Source organism: Schistocerca serialis, chromosome 9, assembly GCF_023864345.2.
Source record: "Schistocerca serialis cubense isolate TAMUIC-IGC-003099 chromosome 9, iqSchSeri2.2, whole genome shotgun sequence".
In the NCBI taxonomy this organism is placed as follows: Eukaryota; Metazoa; Arthropoda; class Insecta; order Orthoptera; family Acrididae; genus Schistocerca; species Schistocerca serialis.
The window spans coordinates 238704265-238719763 of NC_064646.1; the positions used below are offsets into that span (position 1 = coordinate 238704265).

The window sequence follows — 15499 nt, forward strand, 5'->3', positions numbered from 1 at the left end:
GGTCATATCAATGGTGCCTGTGTGTTACTTAAGCAAAAACTTAACAGAAGTGTCATTCTTTTTCCTTGCCGCCACCACGTCTATGAACAAGTGTTAAAAAACGTGTTCCAGGCAAAAATCAGTTCAGTGACAAGTCCTGATATTCCACTCTTCAAAAAGTTCCAAGATAACTGGAAAAGTGTAGACCCAGATAACATACAGTGCTACAAAGAAAAGGTCGAACTGCATCTAACTGTTTCAGAAATTGTCAGTCTGCTTGAGTTTTACCGCACTGAACTGACAAAGGAAGTAATCAGAGATGATTACCAGAGCTGATAGAGCTTTCTGTTGTATTTTTAGTTGGAGATACAGACAGAAAATTCAAGATACGGCCTCCAGGTGCCATACACCAAGCTCGATGGATGGCGAGAGCTATATATTCCCTAAAAATATCATTACTTCGTGCTCAGTTAAAAATTTCGAGCAAGGAGAAGGTAGCGCCGTTTGACGTTTGCCTGTTCATCGTGACATCCTATGTCAAGCCATGTGTATTTTGGCAGTAAAGGCACCCTACCAAGATTTGTGCTTTTTGAAGGCAATGAAGGCATACGAAAAAATAGATAAAGATATCTCGAAAGCAGCTCTACAGAATATAAGCCAGCATTTATGGTATTTTGCTGATGAAGTTTCTGTCTTGTCACGCTGTTTGACGATGATGTGGATCTAGAAACAAAAGTAGAAATGGTTGAAAATTTAACCAAAGGTAATTTATCATCTCGTGCTAAACGTTACATTCCATCGAAGGAAGAACTTTGCGTTCCATTGTATGGTGAGTTAAATAAATGAATAGAGACGTTGTTTCTTCAGTTTTCTATTTACATTGCAATTTTGTTAACTGGTTTGCTCTCTCTTAATTACAGAGAAAAACATCTACGACTTCATTTCTGTCATAAGCATGTCATTGCTCTTAAAATTGATGACAGTTTTCTCCACGTATGTCCTGCCATGTGGTCGAACAATGCTTCCTTTCAAGAAACCAGAAAGAAGGTTTCAGCTCGAAAAGCAGTGAATGATACAGCTGAAAGAGCGGTCAAGTTGATGCAAGAGTTTCATGGTGTAATCTCGGTTGAGGAAGAACAAAAACTATTTTTGTTACGTTGCGTACAAGAACACCGAAAGATTTATCCTGACTGCAGAAAACAAACTCTGAAACGAAAATTTAGAGACTAATGTTTTTACATGTTAAATAGTGAATAAACACGATTTGGGCAACTTGGTGTTTTATTTACCAAACAATCATTAACTTCCAGAATCCCTCCATTCCCACATAGTAAAAGTTTTCAAGTTTCATGTTTAGTGTAAAGTCGGTACGTGTTATAATAATTGAATTATAATAATATTTAGTATGTGAGTTATTAAGGTCAAATAGAAAAAAATAGAGGGTATGCGTTTTCGATTTCAGGAAAAAAATCCCCATTATATCTTGGGACATCGTAATGGCGAGGTTTGGTACTACTATAAAATTAGTCTCCAGGCGGTGTCCTTGACACTCAAAGTCAATCCTAGCCTGAATATTGACCTCTGCCACTCTTCGAGCTATTGCCCCTTTAATTTGCGTGTTGGTCGTGGCAAGCATGGGCCAGTTTCCGTGCTCCGCGGAAAGCATGTACCGAAATGGCCGTTATGTTACTACCACTGTCCACAATAACTTTAATTATTACGTCTGCTATCGTTACTGACATTACCAGATGGAGATAATCACCGCAGACTGCATATTTCTCCTCCATTAATATGACCTGTATGTCTTCATAACCAACCATGTGTATATGGTTTCGTCCAAGTTTGGCAACGAAGATATCTCGAACCTCTTTCGCGCCCTCCCCCCCCCCCCCCCCACCCCCCACCCCCCCGGGCGTCAGTTTCGCGGAGGGCTGCAGTTAGGTGTGTTGTGAGAGGGATTTGGCGGACGAATCCCAATCACCTCTCCTACCTGCTGATTCGTGTCTGGACCGCGCTAACCTCCAGAAGCTTGCTGGTTGTGTTCCCACTCCCGCCAGTTACGATCGTAGTGCCACACATTATATCGTGGTCGGCTCTGGTACCCGTAATTTCTGCAGTCGGGTTGAGGTGCACTTCCCTCTGAGCCTCCCTGTGGAGCGTGGTGCTCGGTGTGCCAATCCTTGTTCTGCGTTTATCGCTTACGTTCTGCCTCCCATATATCAATTCCAGCTCGTTGACTAGACAATTGAAAGTTTCAATGTTGCCTCCGCCCCTACCGACGAATGGCCGTTGGTAGTGCGTGGGGAACTTTGAGAAACAGAAACGAATAATTTCCGACGGCCTGCTGGGTGCGTTCAAGAACTGGTTCTTCTTTAATAACGCCTAGAACATTTTTACCAGTCATTTGTATCCCGAAGATTCGAGTTCAGGCCACATCATAATCCCCTGTTTTGTTCTGTCTTGCATTTCGCGTGACCAATAGGTAGCGAGAAAAGCTTCCTTGAACTCTTCGAATGTGCTGCACTCTACCGCGACATCTCGCATTTTTTCGGCGGCCGTTCCCTCAATATGTGCGCAGATAAATTCCAGCTTCGGACTGAGGGGCCATGAAGATGGTAACTACTGGATGAATTGTCGTATTAAAATTTTAGGATGCAAGCCGCCGCCATTTTCCTTAAAATTTTGAAATATTGGGACGGACAGAAAATGCTTCTAGTCGAACGTAGGTTCTACCCTCGCATTTGGGAATCTGTCACATTCCGTCACGGGGATTTGGCCGTCACAACTACCAAAATTCTCCGGGAAAGTATCTGGCGTGTTACTACCCATCAGCTGAGAGGTATCGCGTGAGTGGGCACAACACTCGGAAGAAGACGTGACATGCATCGCACTGCTCTGTGAACCAACCGATGGCATCACTCGTGCCGTTGAAGTTTCACAGATAGGGAACTGTTCCGCCGTGCAAGGTCTCGAAGTCTTTGTATACAACTTTTCCTCTATTTGATCTAGTCGGTCGTTTATTTTGGCAACATTCTCCGTGTTGGGGGTCACTGCCTTATGTCCCTCGGCCAAGGCTTTCAAACATTTTTTTTGCCATGGAGCTCGCTCGTTTTGCTCGGATGTCAGCAGCAAGAGCGATGTTCTTCGCACCTGCTACCTCTGTACCGGCAAGGCGAGCGTCTTTCTTCACCTCCGTCCCGAATTTGCGTACATCAGAAAGCTTTGCCCCAAACTCGTCCATGCATTCACTAATCTGCTCCTTTAATGTGATCGCCTCATGCTTTCTTGTTCGTTCCAATTCTTCTGCATCCTCCCTTCGTTTCCTTTCTTTCTGCCTCATCCCTCCGTTTTCTTTCTCATGCTTCTGCCTGCTGCTTTCGTTTTCTTTCTTTCTTCTACCTCCTGGTTTCGTTTTCTTTCTAATTCTTCTATCTCCTGTTTACGTTTCCTTTCTGGATGATATACCTGCTTCTTAAGCTTACCTAGGAGAGCAATGACTGGATCGGGTTCCGGTTCATAATGCGTGCCTATCATTGGTGAAGCTGCTGCATTGGCGTCGCACTGTGTGTCTGTCTTCTATCTCCCTTTGCGAATTTCTACTTGTCACTAACACATCTAAACGGCCATGGTCGTCTCCATCATCCGACTCATCACCAATGTTAATTCCCTGTTCTGATCCAGCATCATCTATCAGTACCCAGTCCCTATCATACGTGTTTTTGGGCCTGACTCCCCCCCGTGAAACCCCTCAAACACGTCACCAGAAGGGTTGACACCGTTATAACTGTGTTCCACCGTATTTTCCGAGTCTACTAGACTTTGGTCAAGAAGTAACTTCGCTTTACTCCTCGTCAACATTCACGATGTTGGACATTAAGAAAAGAAGTTATTTTGCATGACCCGAAAGAGAACGAAAAAACAGAACACAAAACAAAAAAATTGTACATATGTAAGAACACCTAATAATATCTGGCTCTCTAAATATACGTAAAGATCTTGAAATGCTCTTCCTATGACTCAGAAATGATTAATTAGTCTTCGACATAAGTAGCATAGTTACCTCGTCCCTTGCGCACAATTTACATTTTTGAGGTCATGCATGCAGGCCAGTGCCCCATCCATGATATCGTATGTGACACATGCCTTATCTATCCGCCGGCTGGTGTGGCCGTTCGGTTCTAGGCGCTTCAGTCTGGAACCGCGTGACCGCTATGGTCGCAGGTTCGAATCCTGCCTCGGTCATGGATGTGTGATGTCCTTAGGTTAGTTAGGTTTAAGTAGTTCCAAGTCCTAGGGGACTGATGACCACAGATGTTAAGTCCCATAGTGCTCAGAGCCATTTGAACCACTTAAAAAAAAACATGCCTTATCTATGATGCCATCACGTCACAAACATGTACCTTTTCATGATATCACATTACAAGAAGCAACACCTCTTTTCGTGGATTGGTGTTGGCGTTTAAAGCGAAACAGTCAGTCACATTTTAGAATTCTACCAGCCATTACATTGAAACAGCCAATCAAAATGTAGCCATATACCGCCATCTTCGTCACTTTGCTAGTAATTATTGACATACTGGTTTAACTGTATGCTAGAGATCAAACTTACAGGTCAAGCAGCACTTGTCAAAGAATTTAGTTTGATCTCTTTACCACACTTCGCGTAGCGCAATGCAGCTCGTAAATTGTATATTTACACAATCAAATTGTCTGTACTATTTATCAGACACACATTAGCGCACGCACGTACACACACACACACACACACACACACACACATGCCTGTCGCTATTAAAATACTTGTAGAGACTAACCGACAGTATTTTCACATCTCAATTATTCTGTAACTGTACAAAACACATGTTCTCTGCTAAAATAACAGGCTAAGCAGGCATCTGACGTTTCCTCCTTCTCCTAAATGAAACTGGTCACAAAAATCTATCTCAGCAAGTACTATTTTGGGCTAGAAGAAGACAACAAAACATAGAATGTTTATTTCAAGCGCAGATATGCCATTTTCGTTTTTAAAATGCCCATTACAGTCTATAAAGAGTATAGAGTTTAGTATTCCGCAATCTAAAATGTTTTTCAGAAAATACATTGGCAACAAACGAAATAATTATGTCAAACGACACAGTGTTATTTTCACGTCAAAATATTTGTGAAAATATGTAAAGAGTAGGGAATTTTGGCCGTAAGCCTACTTCAGACTATGTTACTGATGGTACGTAAATCAAACTTTCACCATCTGATGTTTTTAGAAGTGTGGTGGTAATGCTTCATATCACCAATCACCATTTCATGAGGGCAGAAGATAACGCAACATGTTCCACATTAGACAAATCTAATTGTCGTTATTTACTTACTAGCATATGTTCCTTGATCTTTGATATACATACATTTATGTTCCGTGATGTACTGTATTCTAAATCGCGTTATCTGACACTTCATTGCAATAAACCACCCTAAAAATTATACACTTTGAAGTGATGTTTAGCGTGCTGTAGCATTAAACTATTTATCTTCGTAATATGCAAGGAAAACATGATAATGTATGAACTATGAATGCCGATAATACCCAACATGACTAAAAACAATAATGCATCAAGCTTCCAAGTACAAATATCTTTGTATTGAAATAAATTTATTTTTCGGAATGTGTAAAGAATTTGACTGGAGGCATATGCAGGTTGCTTATTTTAATCTGAAAGTGTAATTACAGATCTCCAATCAGGATTTCAAATTATATTTTTGCACCTAATACACTTATTATCCAAATACATAAGGACTTTAAGTACTAAAACACACGGCACTAATATCGCTACTGAAGTGATATGTAATGATAAAAAAAAAAACAGACATGGCTTGAATAATAGTGATACATTTCTAACTTCCAAGTTATTCAGCACTTTTCAACGAGCATAATTCGATCTTTGTCACTCTTATTAAAGAAACCGGAGTTACTGTATTATTTATGAAATACGTAAAAATTAGTTCTGTAACACAGCAAAACACACATGGCACTACTTTTGTTCTTGCAGATTTAAGTGCACTTATTGGAGAGAATACCAGAGTAAACAATGTTAGTTTCATGACTAAACTGTTTGTATCACTTTGCCAAAAAGTCGTCTTGGTTCCATTAAAATGAATATCAAAGTCATCCAATCATTATAGCTAGCTACCTCACGTTGGGGTACAAATTTGATCTTGTGGTACAACGACAACTTAAGCTGTTGCGTGTTGGAAACTACATGCCACTTCACTCCATACATCGCAATGTTACTGAAGAACTGTGGCAAATTACCCACACATCACTATGTTACAATCAACTTATGACAAATTGCCTCAAATATCACCAGTATTATACAGAAATGTAACAAATTACCACATGCATAGTCATGTTATAACGAAACTGTAATGAAATACACCTCACTTCATTAAATTACAGGAAAATTTTAGCAAGTTGTCTCATACATCTTCACATTACGGTAAAATTGCAACAAAACGCACCATAAGTCACCATGTTACAGCAAAACTGCAATAATTGCCCAACGTCACAGCAAAATTGTAACAAATCGCCCCATACAGCGACAAGTTACAACCAACTTGTAACAAACAACCCCGTACATCGACGTGCTACGGCAAAATTGTTAAAACTCTGATATATTGCTGTTACGCTAGAATTGTAACAAATTTACCCATACATCACCATTGTTATAAGAAACTGTAACAAACTGGGACAATGATCATCAGTTTACTTGTCTAAAACTCATCTTAGTTTGGCTAAAACTAATACAGTACCTCCCAGTGTCCTGTAGTAAGGGGCACAGCATTTGTGTACTCTCTGAAGAACACACACATCAGAATCAAATGGTTAGGGTACTGTGTAAGTGGTGATTGGACCCTTCCTGCTTAGAACAGGAATTTGTAAACTGTGAGACATGGGGTTTGTGTACACACTGTACATCACTGTGTCATAGTCATGGATTAGAGCACATTGTATATGATGATTGGAACCAGCCTTCTCTGTGCTGGAAAACAACTAACACCCATGAAATTGTAACGAATTGCTCCATACATGGGTGTATTACAGAAAAATTGCAACAAATTCCCCCATAAAACACCATATTACAGCAAAAATTTAACAAATTGCTCCAAACATTTACAGCAAAATTATTAAGAATTACTCCATACATCATCATCATCATCATTACATGAAACCGTAACCAATTCCCCATACATTGTGAACCTATAGTGGATCCTATCATGGGCAATAATGGTCAGTTGATATGGTGACAGCCATTACCCCAAATGCTATTGCATTACTCTGAAAGCAAGGTGGTAGTACATGCACAATAACCTAACTGTTGGTGTCAGTAAGTGTATCGTAAATGGTACATATCACCAGAAACTGATAGTGTATGGAACATGACAATGCATATCAACTAGAGGATCTTAAGACTTTATTGTAACACCAGATGCTAACAGTATACGTCTCATAACCTGACAGTAAGTAATGAGAAGTAGCGTAAATGAAAACAGCGAGAAACTTAAAATGAGGATTGATGATCACGAGGTAGATGAAGTTAAGGAATTCTAGCACCTAGGTAACAAAATAACCAATGACGAGCAGAGCAAGGAGGACGTCAAAAGCAGACTAGCACTGGCGAAAAGGTATTCCTCGCTAACAAAGTCTACTAGTATCAAACATAGCCGGCCGGAGTGGCCGAGCGGTCCTAGGCGCTACAATCTGGAACCGCGCGACCGCTACGGTCGCAGGTTCAAATCCAGCCTGGATTTGGGCATTGATGTGTGTGATGTCCTTAGGTTAGTTAGGTTTAAGTAGTTCTAAGGTGTAGGGGACTGATGACCTCAGAAGTTAAGTCCCATAGTGCTCAGAGCCATTTGAACCATTTAGTATCAAACACTTGAGGAAGAAATTTCTGAAAATGTACATCTGGGGCACAGCATTGTATGGTAGTGAAACATGGACTGTGGGAAAAGCGGAACAGAAGAGAATCGAAGCATTTGAGAAGTGGTGCTATAGACGAATGTTGAAAATTATGTGGACTGATAACCATTTGAGGAGGTTCTGCGGAGAATTGCAGAGGAAAGGAATATGCAGAAAGACGGACAAGGAGAAGGGCCAGGATGATAGGGCATCTGTCAAGACACGATAGAATGACTTCCATGGTTCTAGAGGGAGCTGTAGAAGGCAAAAACTGTAGAGGAAGACAGAGCTTGGAATACATGCAGCAAATAATTGACGACGTAGGTTCCAAGCGCTACTCTGTGATGAAGATGTTGGCCCAGGGGAGGAAATCGTGATGGCCTGCATAAAAAAAACTAACGGTTGGTTTCAGCTACTGACTACTGTATTTTGAATACCAGAAGGAAAGAAGATAGTGGTTAATGGGCCATCAATATAAAAGTCGTTAGAGATGGAACACAAGTTCTCAATGATTTAAGGATGGGGTAGGACACTGAACATACTCTTTGGAAGGAATCATCCCAGTACTTCCCAGAAGCAATGTACGGAAATCACAGAAATAGTAAATCTGAATGGTTGCATGTGGATTTGAAATCTCATCCTCCTAAATGTGAGTCCAGAGTGCTAGCCAGCCGCTGTGGCCGAGCGGTTCTAGGCGCTTAAGTCCGGAACCGTGCAACTGCTGCGTTCGCAGGTTCGAATCCCGTCTCGTGCATGGATGTGTGTGATGTTCTTATGTTAGTTAGGTTTAAGTAGTTCTAAGTTCTAGGGGACCAATGACCTCAGATGTTAAGTCCAATAGTGCTCAGAACCATTTGAACCATTTCCAGAGTGCTAACACCTGCACCACCCCAGTTGGTGCCAATACCAGAAGCTCACAGTGTGTGTATGTGTCATAACTCAGCAGTGGTTGTCAGGTATTGGACAATGTAAGTCTCATAACCTAATATCGAGTGTAAGCTACTGATTTTCAAAACCTAGAAGCTGACAGTGGGTTTATGTGCTGTCACTTGACAGTGGATACCACCTACTAGACTTCCCTTATTTTGAAATCATTTGCAGATAAATGTGAAATGAAACTCCAACAAAATACTATATGCATTGTCAAGTTATAGAAAAATTTGTAACAAATTACTCCATACACAGCTTTGTCAAAGTAAAATCGTATCAAACTTCCACTGTTATAACAAAATTATAACACATTGTCCCATATGTCAACAATATAAAAGATTGTAACAAATTAAATATACATGACCAATGAATGTCAGCTTGGATTTGCAATACCAGAAAGAAGAAAGGAAGATTGGTTTTTAATATCTCATCAACACTGAGGTCATTAGAGATTGGGCACAAACTCATGATGATGGGTAGCAATGGAAATCGACCATACCCTTTACAAAGAACTTTCCTGGCATTTGCCTGCAGAGATTTAGGGAAATAACAGAAAACGTAAATTAGGATAGTTGGGTACAGATTTGAACCATCCTCCTCCCAAATGCAAGTGCAGTGTGCTAAACACTATGCTACCTCACTCAGTCCCAACACCAGAGGCTTACTTCCTATGTTCCATAACTTGGCAGTGGGTGTCAGGTGCTGGGTCTTAAAACTGCATTGTAACACTAGAAGTTGACATTGTATGTACCATAACTTGACACTGGGTGTCAGCTACGTACTGAGTTTCGAAAGCTAGAAGCTGACAGTGAGTGTGTGTGTCACAACTTGGCAATGGATATATGCTACTAGAGGTATCTGCTAATAGATCTTCCTCCTTTTGTAATAGGTTTCAGATAAGTAACAAATAAAACTCTAACAAGTTGCTACATACATTGTCATGTTACAACAAAATTCCAACAAATACCCATTTACATGAGTATGTTGTGGCAAAAATTGTAACACACAGCCGTGTCAAGGCAAAGTTGTAACGAACTGTCCCTATTGTAATGAAATTGTAGCAACTTCGTCACACACTAACATGCTTACAGATGATTTGTAACAAATGACTTGTAAATTGACAGAGTGTATCAGGCAGTCGATCTCATTTATTATTCTAACACCATAATCTGAATCCAGAAGCCAACACTATATGTCCCATAACCTGAAAGGAGCATCAGTTGTTGAACTTCACATAGTATCCCAAGCATCAAACAAAAGTGTATCAGATTGCTACATACATCACCATGTAACACAAATTTTTTCTAAATTCCACCGTAATTTGTTGAGTAAAATGGCACATGTTCTGGGAAGTTGATACTTCTGCCAGAAATGTCATTGGCAGACCTTACAGTTTTTATTTATTTGCCTTCAGCTTTAATTTCATTTGCATATTTCTCCTTGGTTTCTTTCACAGTTTACAAATTAGGAATATACTGTAAACCTGTCCCATTTCTGTCACTTATAATTGCAGTCTGGTTACTGTCTTATAATTGCACTCTAGTTTCTGTACAAATTGTAAATAACCTTTTTTCTCTCTGTGTTTTATTCCGTCTACCTTCAAAATTTCAGAAAATGTAGTGTAGTAAACATTGTTAAAGTACACTCTGAGTTTAATATTTATAATTTCAGTAGAATGGATCATAGTTGTTGTGTGTGGGTTTGACTTGCAGTGCTGTACAGAAATAGTTCGTAAATTCTTTCACAATTATGATTTGTTAAACATGTACTTACTTCGAATATATAAAATTTCCTTGAGATGTAAGCTTCTGTCCGCAATCAGCAAGGATTAAGAAAGCATTGTTCATACAAAAGTCTTTTCTCTCAAGATATCCTACAAACAGTAGATGGAGGGCAATTCCTTTTCTTTAGATTTTTGGAAAGTATTCGACGCACTGCCCCACAACAGACTGTTAATGAAGATAAAAGCATCCGGAATAGGTTCCCAGATATATGAGTGGCTCAAAGACTTCTTAAACAATAGAACCCAGTACATTGTCTTCATTGCAAGTGTTCATCAGAGACATGGGGTATCGTCAGAAGTGGCCCAGGGAAGTGTGATAGGACTTCTTCTATTCTCAGTACGCATAAGTGATCTGACAGACAGAGTGAGCAACAATTTGTAGTTCTTTGCTGCTAACGCTGTGGTGCACGAGAAGTTGTCATTGTTGAGTGACTGTAGGATAATAGAAGATAACTTAGACAAATTTGTAGTTTGTGTGATGAATGGCAGCTTGATCTAAATTAAGGAAAATGTAAGTTACTGCTGGTGGGCAGGAAAAACAATCCCATAATGTTCAACTGCACCATTAGTAGTGTGCCGCGTGAGACTGTCACGTCGATTAAATACGAGGCGCGTTCAGAAAGTAAGCTCCGATCGGTCGCGAAATGGAAACGGCTATGAAAATCCGATAAAGCTTTGCACAGATGTGTTGGGTAGTGTCTCTAGTATAACCCCAGTTAGCATCACGTCGCTCTTCTCATTTCTGAGCTCGCAGTGAGTGCGTAAAGATGTCTAGAAAATAGTGTCTGCCGCCAAGTACGAGGACCTGGTGAGAAATTTCGCCTGAAGCTATGCAGCTAACATTACATAACTGTCGTGCTGTTTCGTATTCACGACAATGCTCAGCCGCATTCTGCAGGGGCAATGAAGATGCTCCTGCATCGTTTTCAAATGGAAATGTTAGATTACCCACAATACAGTCCGCAATTGTCTCCCCCTGAGTTTCATCTCTGGTCACATGAACCGCTGTCTTTGAAGACAACATTTTGACACAGACAACGAGGTGTAGGCCAGAGTGGAGAATTGGCGGAAAGCACTGGCGGCTGCCTTCTATGATGAGGCTGTTGAAACGTTGGTACAACGCTATGACAAAAGTCTAAGTCAGAACGGCGACTACGTAGGGAAGTAGCTGAAAGGTGTAGCTAATTGTTACAAGTAAAACATTTCTGATGTTCACTGTGGTTTCAATTTGGCAATCAATCGGAGCTTACTTTCTGAACAGGCCTCGTACCTAGGAGTGGCAATGCTAAGCAGTATGATACAGAACGGGTATGTAAGGAAGGTGGTAGGAAAGGCAGATGAACGACTTTGGTTTATTGGCAGAAATTTAGGAAAGTGTGATTCATCTCTAAACGAGACCACATATAGAACATTACTGGACCCAATATTAACTATCGAGTGTTCGGTATCCCCCCCTCGCCAGATCGAACTAAAGGAAGATATCGAATTAATTCAGAGACAGGCCACTAGATTTGTTACCGGTAGGCTCGATCAACATGCGAGTATTATGGAGATGCTTCGTGAACCACCCAAGCGGTAATTCTTGGAGCGTGGATGACATTCTTATTGTGGAATACTAATGAGAACATTTAGAGAACCAGCATTTGAAGCTGGCTGCAGAACGATTCTACTGCTGCCAACCTACATTTCACGTCAGGATCAGCAAGAAAGGACGAATGAAATTAGGGCTCAAAAGAGGCTTACAGACAGTCCTTCACCCCTTTCTTTATTTGCCCGTGGAACAGAAAAGGACATGATAAGTAGAGTACAAGGTATCTTCCGCCAGGCAGCATACAGTAGCTTGCCAAATATGTACATAAATGTAGATGTAGATGTTACACAAGAAGTTTTAACTTCAAGCAGAATAATGGGTTGTTGTACACTATCCGATGAACAGAATTCAGACACTCAATGAAATGCAGAACTGGCCACAAGGTGCAAGAGAGACAGATCTGCCAGTACAACAGGAGCTGAGGAATTCTGTATTGTCAGTACAGAAGCTGTAACACCAGAATGGGACAGTCAGGAGAACTCAGAAGCCGCGAACGTGCGCTGGCCATTGGACGTCATTGCGAAGAGTGATTGTAAAAAGTCGCATGATATCAGTGGAAAGAATCACGCATGAGTTTAAAAATGCTGTCACAAGATCAGCTATCAAAATGACTACGTGTAGGAAGTTAAAAAGAATTAGGTGCAATGCTCTAGCAGTTTCTCGTAAGTCACGCTCTTCTTAGTCAGTGCCACGCAACGCCTGAGCTGGAGTAAAGAGTCATGCTACTGGATAGAGGATGATTGGAATGACGTATCTGGGATGATGAATCACGTTATATCGTCTGGCAATCTCATGGAAGAGTTTGCGTTTGGAGGTTGTTTGGAGAACGTTACCTGACGTTGTATGGAGAGCTGACAGTGAAGTATGGAGCAGGATGTTATCGTGAGGTAGGTCTGACAATCCCATGGAGGAGTTTGCGCTTGGAGCTTGTTTGGAGAACGTTACCTGACATTGTATCGAGAGCTGACAGTGAAGTATGGAGGAGGTGATGTTACCGTGAGGTAGGTCGTGCTTTTTATTACTAAGCGGTGGTCCCCTTATTGCAATTAAGAAGATGCCTAGTGAGTTATGTTCTACATACAATAGAGCAACATTTGGGGGAGGATGATCGGGTGTATCAGCGTAGCAATGAATCCTGACACAATGAAGCATCTGTGCGGCATTGGATTGTGGCCAGTAACATTCCTGAAATGGACTGGCTCACCCAGACTTCCCACCTGAAACCAATGGAATACCCTTCATATGAGGGACAACGTTTACTTCGCTCCAGATTCCAGTGCCCAACAAGATTACTATCTCCAGCTGAGCAGTGGCATCGTCTCTGCCAGTATGGCACTTGGGTCAAGATGATCTTTGACCAGATTGGTTGCACTGCAGTCCTTACCAGAGTGGAACCTCGCGAGGTGAAGTTGATGATCAGGCACACGCACCCAGAAAATAAAGGAAGGAAGTGGTCGGACAGCAGTGTGTGTGAGAGTCGGTTCAGTGAGTAGTATAGGGAACGTTTTCGCTGCTGCAGAGATAGAGGTAGAGAGAGAGAGAGAGAGAGAGAGAGAGAGAGAGAGAGAGAGAGAGAGAGAGAGAGAGGGAGAGAGAGAGAAATTGTTTGTGGCTCAGTTAGGTGTGCGTGGCTCGAAAATTGAAAGCAACTGATTCTGGATCCCTGATGAAGGCAGAGAAGCACCACGAGGGCTCGCTTCAGGAATTAAGCAGATGCATTGAGTTCAGGTGTGGTGTTTTGGGACGAGTCGTTGCTTTTCCTTGGATGGGGAACTGGCTATGTATTGAATCCAACTCTGATTTCAATGAAGTCTGCGAAAGCTTGGGAAATCGCCATGAGTGTGGTGGGCCAATGCAGATTTATTTAAACTAGTGAGCACTTCTCTTTTGCTAGTTATGTGTAAAGTAGTGAATTTGGTATGTAAATGTAAAACTATTCCTCATCTTCTATCCTCGTTTATAATGGTAAATTTTGTGCTTGATAATTTTACCCATTTGTCTGGCGCTATGTATTAAGTGGCTAAAGCTCACACTATTTCAGTCAAGCCAGTGTACGAAGCTACAGGAGTGTTTTTCTTAAAAATACGATTATCTTTGTAAGTTATTGCAAGCAGAATAGAGCCTGTGAGGTGAACTGGTATACACTAGATTTTTCCAATATCTGTGTGACACGTTTAGACCCTCGCAAATTATGGTGCCGTAAAACTGTTGTCAAATGGTGATTATTCAATTCTGGGGTTTCGCTGGTATTAACACTCTGTGTTCCCGGATTTGTCTGTGTTGTCAAATTCTATTTTTTAAACTACTGTGCCGTTAAGGCGACTTTAGGTGATAACAATTATTCGTTAGTAGTAAAATTTACCATGCGTTTTTGGATCAAAGTTTTAAACCAAGCAGGAGCCATTTTACTTCATCTATTTACCTTATATTTTAATTCTTTAAGGTATTTTCACGTGTTGCAGAATACCTTATCGGTTTTTTTTTAATGTTATTGAGTTGATGGTCTGTGGGGGCCTTCGTCATGCTGGGGCGTGGCGACTTGGCGCCTGTGTTGGGTTACAATATAACAAGGCCTTCACGTGTTAAACTAGTGCCTGCCTGGGCGTCTGACATAGATTTTTAGTTACTTGAGTTATTTCAGGTGTTGAAGTTTGGAAGCCGTTTGCATATGACTGTACTATGGCATTTACATTTTGAAAGATTATAAGAATTTTTTAAGAATTTTATTTCATTTAAATAAGTTTAACTTCTTTTATGTTCGGAAGTTTGAATTTTTTAAAAAAGAAAGGTATAAGGTAAACGAAGTCGTACTGAACTATTGTTTGAAGGAACTTCTCGGGAAATGTGAAACGCTATTCCACAGCCTGGGTGTTTAATGTACAATAAATGTTTATTGAAGGTAGTTACATATTAATTAATCCCAGCACTTTCCCTGCTCCACAAGCGTAGACCTGTTTACCGTGGTCAGTAAATATATTATTTTACTTAAAGAAAGATCTGACTGTTTCACAGTCGTTTCACGTCTCCCATATCAAGTATTAGTCTTTTTCTGGCACCTCATTGGTCTGCCCATCTTTTGTCTTTGCAGTCCTCCATCCCTCTGGTTCACCTGTTCAAATTACCCTATATTCAAGTGGACATTGTAGCGTTAGCGGAAGCAAGTGTCAATGTTGACATACAACATATGCAAGATGATGGTTCAAATGGCTCTGAGCACTGTGGAACTTAATATCTGAGGTCATCAGTCCATAGAACTTAGAACTAC

The 15499-nt window shown here is 40.9% G+C and overlaps 1 long non-coding RNA gene across 1 annotated transcript in view; it reads left to right on the top strand.

Moving 5' to 3' along the window:
• LOC126418474 (uncharacterized) overlaps positions 1-1251 on the top strand; it is a 53288-nt gene extending 52037 nt beyond the window's left edge. The window contains exon 3 of the long non-coding RNA XR_007575856.1: positions 900-1251. This is a non-coding gene — a long non-coding RNA (uncharacterized LOC126418474). The remainder of the gene's footprint in view (positions 1-899) is intronic.
• Positions 1252-15499: the final 14248 nt, after the last annotated feature.